Here is a 12871-nt window from a genome sequence, read left to right as displayed (position 1 = left end):
GAATCCTGGTTAAGCGAATTAAGGGCTCCATCCACAAGTCCCACATGCCTAGCGGAATCGCTCTGTTTAGCTCCTCCTTCAATCTCTCCAGCTTCTTCTGCAAAAGCCTGATGAGGGGAATGACCTGATTCAGGCTGGCAGTGTCTGAACTGACTTCACGTGTGGCAAGTTCAAAGGGTTGCCGAACCTTGCACAATGTTGAAATCATTCTCCACTGCGCTTGAGTCAGGTGCATTCCCCCTCCTTTGCCTATATCGTAGGTAGCTGTATAGGCTTGAATGGCCTTTTGCTGCTCCTCCATCCTCTGAAGCATATAGAGGGTTGAATTCCACCTCGTTACCACCTCTTGCTTCAGATGATGGCAGGGCAGGTTCAGGAGTGTTTGCTGGTGCTCCAGTCTTCGGCACGCGGTGGCTGAATGCCGAAAGTGGCCCGCAATTCTTCGGGCCACCGACAGCATCTCTTGCACGCCCCTGTCTTTTTTTAAATAATTCTGCACCACCAAATTCAATGTATGTGCAAAACATGGGACGTGCTGGAATTTGCCCACATGTAATGCACGCACAATATTGGTGGCGATGTCCGATGTCACAAATCCCCAGGAGAGTCCAATTGGGGTAAGCCATTCTGCGATGATGTTCCTCAGTTTCCGTAAGAGGTTGTCAGCTGTGTGCCTCTTATGGAAAGCGGTGATACAAAGCGTAGCCTGCCTAGGAACGAGTTGGCGTTTGCGATATGCTGCTACTGGTGCCACCGCTGCTGTTCTTGCTGCGGGATGCAATACATCTACCCAGTGGGCTGTCACAGTCATATAGTCCTGAGTCTGCCCTGCTCCACTTGTCCACATGTCCGTGGTTAAGTGGACATTGGGTACAGCTGCATTTTTTAGGACACTGGTGACTTTTTCTGACGTCTGTGTACATTCTCGGTATCGCCTGCCTAGAGAAATGGAACCTAGATGGTATTTGGCACCGGGGACACAGTACCTCAATCAATTCTCTAGTTCCCTGTGAATTAACGGTGGATACCGGAAACACGTTTAACACCACCCAGGCTGCCAAGGCCTGAGTTATCCGCTTTGCAGCAGGATGACTGCTGTGATATTTCATCTTCCTCGCAAAGGACTGTTGGACAGTCAATTGCTTACTGGAAGTAGTACAAGTGGTCTTCCGACTTCCCCTCTGGGATGACGATCGACTCCCGGCAGCAACAACAGCAGCAGTAGGCGTTACACTCAAGGATGCATCGGAGGAATCCCAGGCAGGGGAGGACTCGTCAGACTTGACAGTGACATGGCCTGCAGGACTATTGGCTTTCCTCTCTAAGGAGGAAATTGACACTGAGGGAGTTGGTGGTGTGGTTTGCAGGAGCTTGTTTACAAGAGGAAGGGATTTAGTTGTCAGTGGACTGCTTCCGCTGTCACCCAAAGTTATTGAACTTGTCAATGACTTCTGATGAATGCGCTCAAGGTGTCGTATAAGGGAGGATGTTCCTAGGTAGTTAACGTCCTTACCCCTACTTAATACAGCTTGACAAAGGCAACACACGGCTTGACAAATGTTGTCCGCATTTCTGTTAAAATAATTCCACACCGACGAGGTGATTTTTTTTGTAATTTGACCAGGCATGTCAATGGCCATATTCGTCCCACGGACAACAGGTGTCTCCCCAGGTGCCTGACTTAAACAAACCACCTCACCATCAGAATCCTCCTTATCAATTTCCTCCTCAGCTCTAGCAACACCCATTTCTCTATCGTCCTAGTGGATGCTGGGGTTCCTGAAAGGACCATGGGGGAATAGCGGCTCCGCAGGAGACAGGGCACAAAAAGTAAAGCTTTTTCAGATCAGGTGGTGTGCACTGGCTCCTCCCCCCATGACCCTCCCCCAGACTCCAGTTAGTTAGATTTTTGTGCCCGGCCGAGAAGGGTGCAATCTAGGTGGCTCTCCTAAAGAGCTGCTTAGACAAAGTTTAGCTAGGTTTTTTATTTTACAGTGATTCCTGCTGGCAACAGGATCACTGCAGCGAGGGACTGAGGGGAGAAGGAGTCAACTCACCTGCGTGCAGGATGGATTGGCTTCTTGGACATCAAGCTCCAGAGGGACGATCACAGGTACAGCCTGGATGGTCACCGGAGCCGCGCCGCCGGCCCCCTTGCAGATGCTGAAGTCAGAAGAGGTCCAGAATCGGCGGCTGAAGACTCCTGCAGTCTTCTAAAGGTAGCGCACAGCACTGCAGCTGTGCGCCATTTTCCTCTCAGCACACAGTCACTGAGGGTGCAGGGCGCTGGGAGGGGGGCGCCCTGGGAGGCAAATGAATACCTATAAAGGCTAAAAATACCTCACATATAGCCCCTAGAGGCTATATGGAGATATTTAACCCCTGCCTGATTTTTCTAAATAGCGGGAGACGAGCCCGCCAGAAAAGGGGCGGGGCCTATCTCCTCAGCACACGGCGCCATTTCCTCTCACAGCTCCGCTGGTCAGGACGGCTCCCAAGTCTCTCCCCTGCACTGCACTACAGAAACAGGGTAAAACAGAGAGGGGGGGGCAAATTTATGGCGATATTTTGATATAACAAAGCAGCTATAAGGGAGCACTTATTATAAGGCTATCCCTGATATATATATATATAGCGCTTTTGGTGTGTGCTGGCAAACTCTCCCTCTGTCTCCCCAAAGGGCTAGTGGGTCCTGTCTTCGTTAGGAGCATTCCCTGTGTGTCTGCTGTGTGTCGGTACGTGTGTGTCGACATGTATGAGGACGATATTGGTGTGGAGGCGGAGCAATTGCCAAATATGAGGATGTCACCCCCTAGGGAGTCGACACCAGAATGGATGCCTTTATTTATGGAACTACGGGATAGTGTCAACACGCTAAAGCAGTCGTTTGACGACATGAGGCGGCCGGACAATCAATTAGTGCCTGTCCAGGCGACTCAAACACCGTCAGGGGCTGTGAAACGCCCTTTGCCTCAGTCGGTCGACACAGACCCAGACGCAGGCACTGACTCCAGTGGTGACGGTGACGATTCAACCGTATTTTCCAGTAGGGCCACACGTTATATGATTTTGGCAATGAAGGAGGCGTTACATTTAGCTGATACTACAGGTACCACTAAACAGGGTATTATGTGGGGTATGAAAAAACTACCTATAGTTTTTCCTGAATCAGAAGAATTAAATGACGTGTGTAATGAAGCGTGGGTTGCCCCTGATAAAAAGCTGATAATTTCAAAGAAATTATTGGCATTATACCCTTTCCCGCCAGAGGTTAGGGAGCGCTGGGAAACACCTCCTAGGGTGGACAAGGCGCTAACACGCTTATCTAAACAAGTGGCGTTACCCTCTCCTGAGACGGCCGCACTTAAAGATCCATCAGATAGGCGGATGGAAAATATCCAAAAAAGTATATACACACATGCAGGTGTTATACTACGACCAGCTGTAGCGACTGCCTGGATGGGCAGTGCTGGGGTAGTTTGGTCAGAGTCCCTGATTGAAAATATTGATACCCTGGACAGGGACAATATTTTACTGTCGTTAGAACAAATAAAGGATGCATTTCTTTATATGCGTGATGCACAGAGGGATATCTGCACACTGGCATCACGGGTAAGTGCTATGTCCATTTCGGCCAGAAGAGCTTTATGGACGCGACAGTGGACAGGCGATGCGGATTCAAAACGGCATATGGAAGTTTTGCCGTATAAAGGGGAGGAGTTATTTGGAGTCGGTCTATCAGATTTGGTGGCCACGGCTACAGCCGGGAAATCCACCTTTCTACCTCAAGTCACTCCCCAACAGAAAAAGGCACCGACTTTTCAACCGCAGCCCTTTCGTTCCTTTAAAAATAAGAGAGCAAAGGGCTATTCATATCTGCCACGAGGCAGAGGTCGAGGGAAGAGACAGCAACACGCAGCTCCTTCCCAGGAGCAGAAGCCCTCCCCGGCTTCTACAAAAGCCTCAGCATGACGCTGGGGCTTCTCAAGCGGACTCGGGGACGGTGGGCGGTCGTCTCAAAAATTACAGCGCGCAGTGGGCTCACTCGCAGGTAGATCCCTGGATCCTGCAGATAATATCTCAAGGGTACAGGTTGGAATTAGAGACAGATCCACCTCGCCGTTTCCTGAAGTCTGCTTTACCAACGTCCCCCTCCGAAAGGGAGACGGTTTTGGAAGCCATTCACAAGCTGTACTCTCAGCAGGTGATAGTCAAGGTACCTCTTCTACAACAAGGGAAGGGGTATTATTCCACTCTTTTTGTGGTACCGAAGCCGGATGGCTCGGTAAGGCCTATTCTAAATCTGAAGTCCTTGAACCTGTACATAAAGAAGTTCAAGTTCAAGATGGAGTCACTCAGAGCAGTGATAGCGAACCTGGAAGAGGGGGACTTTATGGTATCCTTGGACATCAAGGATGCGTATCTCCACGTTCCAATTTACCCCTCACACCAGGGGTACCTCAGGTTCGTTGTACAAAACTGTCACTATCAGTTTCAGACGCTGCCGTTCGGATTGTCCACGGCACCTCGGGTCTTTACAAAGGTAATGGCCGAGATGATGATTCTTCTTCGAAGAAAAGGCATATTAATTATCCCATACTTGGACGATCTCCTAATAAGGGCGAGGTCCAGAGAACAGCTAGAGATGGGATTAGCACTGTCTCAAGAAGTGCTAAAACAGCACGGGTGGATTCTGAATATTCCAAAATCCCAGTTAATGCCGACAACTCGTCTGCTGTTCCTAGGGATGATTCTGGACACGGTTCAGAAAAAGGTTTTTCTCCCGGAGGAAAAAGCCAAGGAGTTATCCGACCTTGTCGGGAACCTCCTAAAACCAGGAAAGGTGTCTGTACATCAATGCACAAGAGTCCTGGGGAAAATGGTGGCTTCTTACGAAGCAATTCCATTCGGCAGATTCCACGCAAGAATTTTCCAAAGGGATCTGTTGGACAAATGGTCAGGGTCGCATCTTCAGATGCACCTACGGATAACCCTGTCTCCAAGGACAAGGGTGTCTCTTCTGTGGTGGTTGCAGAGTCCTCATCTATTGGAGGGCCGCAGATTCGGCATACAGGATTGGATCCTGGTGACCACGGACGCCAGCCTGAGAGGCTGGGGAGCAGTCACACAAGGAAGAAACTTCCAGGGAGTATGGACGAGCCTGGAAACGTCTCTTCACATAAACATTCTGGAACTAAGAGCAATATACAATGCTCTAAGCCAGGCAGAACCTCTGCTTCAGGGAAAACCGGTGTTGATCCAGTCGGACAACATCACGGCAGTCGCCCATGTGAACAGACAGGGCGGCACAAGAAGCAGGAGTGCAATGGCAGAAGCTGCAAGGATTCTTCGCTGGGCAGAGAATCATGTGATAGCACTGTCAGCAGTGTTCATCCCGGGAGTGGACAACTGGGAAGCAGACTTCCTCAGCAGACACGATCTTCACCCGGGAGAGTGGGGACTTCATCCAGAAGTCTTCCACATGCTGGTAACCCGTTGGGAAAGACCAATGGTGGACATGATGGCGTCTCGCCTCAACAAAAAAACTGGACAGGTATTGCGCCAGGTCAAGAGATCCGCAGGCAATAGCTGTGGACGCGCTGGTAACGCCTTGGGTGTACCAGTCGGTGTATGTGTTTCCTCCTCTGCCTCTCATACCAAAAGTATTGAGAATTATACGGCAAAGAGGCGTAAGAACGATACTAGTGGTTCCGGATTGGCCAAGAAGGACTTGGTACCCGGAACTTCAAGAGATGATCACGGAAGATCCGTGGCCTCTACCTCTAAGGAGGGACTTGCTTCAGCAGGGTCCCTGTCTGTTTCAAGACTTACCGCGGCTGCGTTTGACGGCATGGCGGTTGAACGCCGGATCCTAAAGGAAAAAGGCATGCCGGAAGAAGTCATTCCTACTTTGATTAAAGCAAGGAAGGAAGTAACCGTGCAACATTATCACCGAATTTGGCGAAAATATGTTGCGTGGTGCGAAGATCGGAGTGCTCCGACGGAGGAATTTCAACTGGGTCGATTCCTACATTTCCTGCAATCAGGATTGTCTATGGGTCTCAAATTGGGATCTATTAAGGTTCAAATTTCGGCCCTGTCGATTTTCTTTCAAAAAGAATTGGCTTCAGTCCCTGAAGTCCAGACCTTTGTTAAGGGAGTGCTGCATATACAGCCTCCTGTGGTGCCTCCAGTGGCACCGTGGGATCTCAATGTGGTTTTGGACTTTCTAAAATCTCATTGGTTTGAACCACTAAATAAGGTGGATTTGAAATATCTCACTTGGAAAGTGAACATGCTTCTAGCCCTGGCTTCTGCCAGGAGAGTATCAGAATTGGCAGCTTTATCTTACAAAAGCCCATATCTGATTTTCCATTCGGACAGGGCAGAACTGCGGACTCGTCCGCATTTTCTCCCTAAGGTGGTGTCAGCATTTCATCTGAACCAGCCTATTGTAGTGCCTGCGGCTACAAGTGACTTGGAGGACTCCAAGTTACTGGACGTTGTCAGAGCATTAAAAATATATATTGCAAGGACAGCTGGAGTCAGAAAATCTGACTCGTTGTTTATATTGTATGCACCCAACAAGATGGGTGCTCCTGCGTCTAAGCAGACGATTGCTCGTTGGATCTGTAGCACAATCCAACTTGCACATTCTGTGGCAGGCCTGCCACAGCCTAAATCTGTAAAGGCCCACTCCACAAGGAAGGTGGGCTCATCTTGGGCGGCTGCCCGAGGGGTCTCGGCATTACAACTTTGCCGAGCAGCTACGTGGTCAGGGGAGAACACGTTTGTAAAATTTTACAAATTTGATACTCTGGCTAAGGAGGACCTGGAGTTCTCTCATTCGGTGCTGCAGAGTCATCCGCACTCTCCCGCCCGTTTGGGAGCTTTGGTATAATCCCCATGGTCCTTTCAGGAACCCCAGCATCCACTAGGACGATAGAGAAAATAAGATTTTACTTACCGATAAATCTATTTCTCTGAGTCCGTAGTGGATGCTGGGCGCCCATCCCAAGTGCGGATTATCTGCATAAATTGTACATAGTTATTGTTAACTAATTCGGGTTATTGTTGAAGGAAGCCATCTTTCAGAGGCTCCGCTGTTATCATACTGTTAACTGGGTTTAGATCACAGGTTGTACGGTGTGATTGGTGTGGCTGGTATGAGTCTTACCCGGGATTCAAAATCCTCCCTTATTGTGTACGCTCGTCCGGGCACAGTGCCTAGCTGGAGTCTGGGGGAGGGTCATGGGGGGAGGAGCCAGTGCACACCACCTGATCTGAAAAAGCTTTACTTTTTGTGCCCTGTCTCCTGCGGAGCCGCTATTCCCCCATGGTCCTTTCAGGAACCCCAGCATCCACTACGGACTCCGAGAAATAGATTTATCGGTAAGTAAAATCTTATTATCCTCATCCTGGTGTACTTTAACAGTGACATCTTCAATTTGACTATCAGGAACTGGACTGCGGGTGCTCCTTCCAGCACTTGCAGGGGGCGTGCAAATGGTGGAAGGCGCTACCTCTTCCCGTCCAGTGTTGGGAAGGTCAGGCATCGCAACCGACACAATTGGACTCTCCGTGGGGATTTGTGATTTAGAAGAACGCACAGTTCTTTGCTGTGCTTTTGCCAGCTTAAGTCTTCATTTTTCTAGCGAGAGGATGAGTGCTTCCATCCTCATGTGAATCTGAACCACTAGCCATGAACATAGGCCAGGGCCTTAGCCGTTCCTTGCCACTCCGTGTCGTAAATGGCATATTGGCAAGTTTACGCTTCTCATCAGACGCTTTTAATTTTGATTTTTGGGTCATTTTACTGAACTTTTGTTTTTTGGATTTTACATGCTCTCTACTATGACATTGGGCATCGGTCTTGGCAGACGATGTTGATGACATTTCATCGTCTCGACCATGACTAGTGGCAGCAGCTTCAGCACGAGGTGGAAGTGGATCTTTCCCTATTTTACCCTCCACATTTTTGTTCTCCATTTTTTAATGTGTGGAATTATATGCCAGTCAATAGCAATGGCCTATTGTACCGTACTGCTATATATTATATACTGGTGGTCAGCAAAATTCTGCACTGTCCTCCTGCTATATATACTTCGCACAACTAAAATGCAGCACAGGTATGGATGGATAGTATACTTGACGACACAGAGGTAGGTAGAGTAGTGGCCTACTGTACCGTACTGCTATATATTATATACTGGTGGTCAGCAAAATTCTGCACTGTTCTCCTACTATATATACTGCACACAACTAAAATGCACTACAGGTATGGATCGATAGTATACTTGACGACACAGAGGTAGGTAGAGCAGTGGCCTACTGTACCATACTGCTATATATTATATACTGGTGGTCAGCAAAATTCTGCACTGTCCTCCTACTATATATACTGCGCACAACTAAAATGCAGCACAGGTATGGATGGATAGTATACTTGACGACACAGAGGTAGGTAGAGCAGTGGCCTACTGTATCGTACTGCTATATATTATATACTGGTGGTCAGCAAAATTCTGCACTGTTCTCCTACTATATATACTGCACACAAATAAAATGCACCACAGGTATGGATGGATAGTATACTTGACGACACAGAGGTAGGTAGAGCAGTGGCCTACTGTATCGTACTGCTATATATTATATACTGGTGGTCAGCAAAATTCTGCACTGTTCTCCTACTATATATACTGCACACAAATAAAATGCACCACAGGTATGGATGGATAGTATACTTGACGACACAGAGGTAGGTAGAGCAGTGGCCTACTGTACCGTACTGCTATATATTATATACTGGTGGTCAGCAAAATTCTGCACTGTCCTACTATATATACTGCGCACAACTAAAATGCACCACAGGTATGGATCGATAGTATACTTGACGACACAGAGGTAGGTAGAGCAGTGGCCTACTGTACCGTACTGCTATATATTATATACTGGTGGTCAGCAAAATTCTGCACTGTCCTACTATATATACTGCGCACAACTAAAATGCACCACAGGTATGGATGGATAGTATACTTGACGACACAGAGGTAGGTAGTGCAGTGGCCTACTGTACCGTACTGCTATATATTATATACTGGTGGTCAGCAAAATTCTGCACTGTCCTCCTACTATATATACTGCGCACAACTAAAATGCACCACAGGTATGGATGGATAGTATACTTGATGACACAGAGGTAGGTAGAGCAGTGGCCTACTATACCGTACTGCTCTATATTATATACTGGTGATCAGCAAAATTCTGCACTGTCCTACTATATATACTGCGCACAACTAAAATGCACCACAGGTATGGATGGATAGTATACTTGACGACACAGAGGTAGATAGAGCAGTGGCCTACTGTACCGTACTGCTCTATATTATATACTGGTGGTCAGCAAAATTCTGCACTGTCCTACTATATATAATGCGCACAACTAAAATGCACCACAGATATGGATGGATAGTATACTTGACGACACAGAGGTAGGTAGTGCAGTGGCCTACTGTACCGTACTGCTATATTTTATATACTGGTGGTCAGCAAAATTCTGCACTGTCCTCCTACTATATATACTGCGCACAACTAAAATGCACCACAGGTATGGATGGACAGTATACTTGATGACACAGAGGTAGATAGAGCAGTGGCCTACTGTACCGTACTGCTCTATATTATATACTGGTGGTCAGCAAAATTCTGCACTGTCCTACTATATATACTGCGCACAACTAAAATGCACCACAGGTATGGATGGATAGTATACTTGACGACACAGAGGTAGGTAGTGCAGTGGCCTACTGTACCGTACTGCTATATATTATATACGGGTGGTCAGCAAAATTCTGCACTGTCCTACTATATATACTGCGCACAACTAAAATGCACCACAGGTATGGATGGATAGTATACTTGACGACACAGAGGTAGGTAGTGCAGTGGCCTACTGTACCGTACTGCTATATATTATATACTGGTGGTCAGCAAAATTCTGCACTGTCCTCCTACTATATATACTGCGCACAACTAAAATGCACCACAGGTATGGATGGATAGTATACTTGATGACACAGAGGTAGGTAGAGCAGTGGCCTACTATACCGTACTGCTCTATATTATATACTGGTGATCAGCAAAATTCTGCACTGTCCTACTATATATACTGCGCACAACTAAAATGCACCACAGGTATGGATGGATAGTATACTTGACGACACAGAGGTAGATAGAGCAGTGGCCTACTGTACCGTACTGCTCTATATTATATACTGGTGGTCAGCAAAATTCTGCACTGTCCTACTATATATAATGCGCACAACTAAAATGCACCACAGATATGGATGGATAGTATACTTGACGACACAGAGGTAGGTAGTGCAGTGGCCTACTGTACCGTACTGCTATATATTATATACTGGTGGTCAGCAAAATTCTGCACTGTCCTCCTACTATATATACTGCGCACAACTAAAATGCACCACAGGTATGGATGGATAGTATACTTGATGACACAGAGGTAGATAGAGCAGTGGCCTACTGTACCGTACTGCTCTATATTATATACTGGTGGTCAGCAAAATTCTGCACTGTCCTACTATATATACTGCGCACAACTAAAATGCACCACAGGTATGGATGGATAGTATACTTGACGACACAGAGGTAGGTAGTGCAGTGGCCTACTGTACCGTACTGCTATATATTATATACGGGTGGTCAGCAAAATTCTGCACTGTCCTCCTACTATATATACTGCGCACAACTAAAATGCACCACAGGTATGGATGGATAGTATACTTGACGACACAGAGGTAGGTAGAGCAGTAGACTACTGTACCGTACTGCTATATATTATATACTGGTGGTCAGCAAAATTCTGCACTGTCCTCCTACTATATATACTGCGCACAACTAAAATGCACCACAGGTATGGATGGATAGTATACTTGACGACACAGAGGTAGATAGAGCAGTGGCCTACTGTACCGTACTGCTCTATATTATATACTGGTGGTCAGCAAAATTCTGCACTGTCCTACTATATATACTGCGCACAACTAAAATGCACCACAGGTATGGGTGGATAGTATACTTGACGACACAGAGGTAGGTAGAGCAGTGGCCTACTGTACCGTACTGCTATATATTATATACTGGTGGTCAGCAAAATTCTGCACTGTCCTACTATATATACTGCGCACAACTAAAATGCAGCACAGGTATGGATGGATAGTATACTTGACGACACAGAGGTAGGTAGAGCAGTAGACTACTGTACCGTACTGCTATATAATACTGGTGGTCAGCAAAATTCTGCACTGTGCTCCTACTATATACTACAATGCAGCACAGATATGGAGCGTTTTTCAGGCAGAGAACGTAGATATTTTCAGCACACTGAGCACAGATATTTGCAAGCACACTGAGCACAGACATTTGCAGCACACTGAGCACAGATATTTGCAGCACACTGAACACAGAAACTGAGACAACGCTGCACGTCCTCTCCCTATCATCTCCAATGCACGAGTGAAAATGGCGGCGACGCGCGGCTCCTTATATAGAATCCGAATCTCGCGAGAATCCGACAGCGGGATGATGACGTTCGTGCGCGCTCGGGTTAACCGAGCAAGGCGGGAGGATCCGAGTCTGCCTCGGAACCGTGTAAAATGGGTGAAGTTCGGGGGGGTTCGGATTCCGAGGAACCAAACCCGCTCATCACTAATCAGGAGACGGCATAACTCCGGAATTGCTGGAGCAATGTACTCAGAAATTGGTACACATATGCCTTCCAATCTGGCAACAAACACTGTTGGGGGAAGACACCCCTAGCACCCCTAGGGGTGAGGTAGCAGCACTGAGTATTTCAGCAGACAGCATTACTCTGGAATGCCTGCAGCAATTTACACCAAACTTGGTACACATATGACTTTCACTCTGGAAACAAACACTGTGGGGGTCAGACACCCCGAGCACCCCTAGGGGTGGGACAGCAGCACAGAGTATGTCAGCAGACAGCATAACTGTGGACGACCTGGAGCAATTTATACCAAACTTGGTACACCACCGACTTACAAGCTGGGAACAACTCTGTGGGGGTAAGACACCCCTAGCACCCCTAGGGGTGAGGCAGCAGCACAGAGTTTTTTTAGCAGACAGCATAACTCTGGAATGCCTGGAGCAATTTACACCAAACTTGCTACACATGTGACTTATACTCTGGGAACAAACACTGTGGGGGTAACACACCACTAGCACCCCTAGGCGTGGGCCAGCAGCACAGACTATGGGGGTGATTCCGAGTTGTTCGCTCGTTAGTTTTTTTTCGCTACGGAGCGATTAGTCGCAAACTGCGCATGCGCAATGTTCGCAGTGCGCCTGCGCCAAGCACAAAAGTTTAGTATTTTACTCACGGCCTAACAAAGATTTTTCATCGTTCTGATGATCGGAGTGTGATTGACAGGAAGTGGGTGTTTCTGGGCGGATACTTGCCGTTTTATGGGAGTGTGCGGAAAAACGCTGGCGTTTCTGGGAAAAATGCGGGAGTGTCTGAAGAAACGGGGGAGTGTCTGGGCGAACGCTGGGTGTGTTTGTGACGTCAAACCAGGAAGGAAACTGACTGAACTGATCGCAGTGTAGGAGTAAGTCTGGAGCTACTCAGAAACTGCTAAGAAATTTCTATTCGCAATTCTGCTAATCTTTCGTTCGCAATTCTGCTAAGCTAAGATACACTCCCAGAGGGAGGCGGCTTAGCGTGTGCAATGCTGCGAAAAGCAGCTAGCGAGCGAACAACTCGGAATGAGGGCCTATATCAGGACATGCATGATATGTCAGCGATGACAGGGCTGCATGTGACAGGGCCAGT

This window comes from Pseudophryne corroboree, chromosome 9 (genome assembly GCF_028390025.1).
Source record: "Pseudophryne corroboree isolate aPseCor3 chromosome 9, aPseCor3.hap2, whole genome shotgun sequence".
NCBI classification, from domain to species: Eukaryota; Metazoa; Chordata; class Amphibia; order Anura; family Myobatrachidae; genus Pseudophryne; species Pseudophryne corroboree.
Note: the sequence above shows the minus strand (reverse complement) of the source record.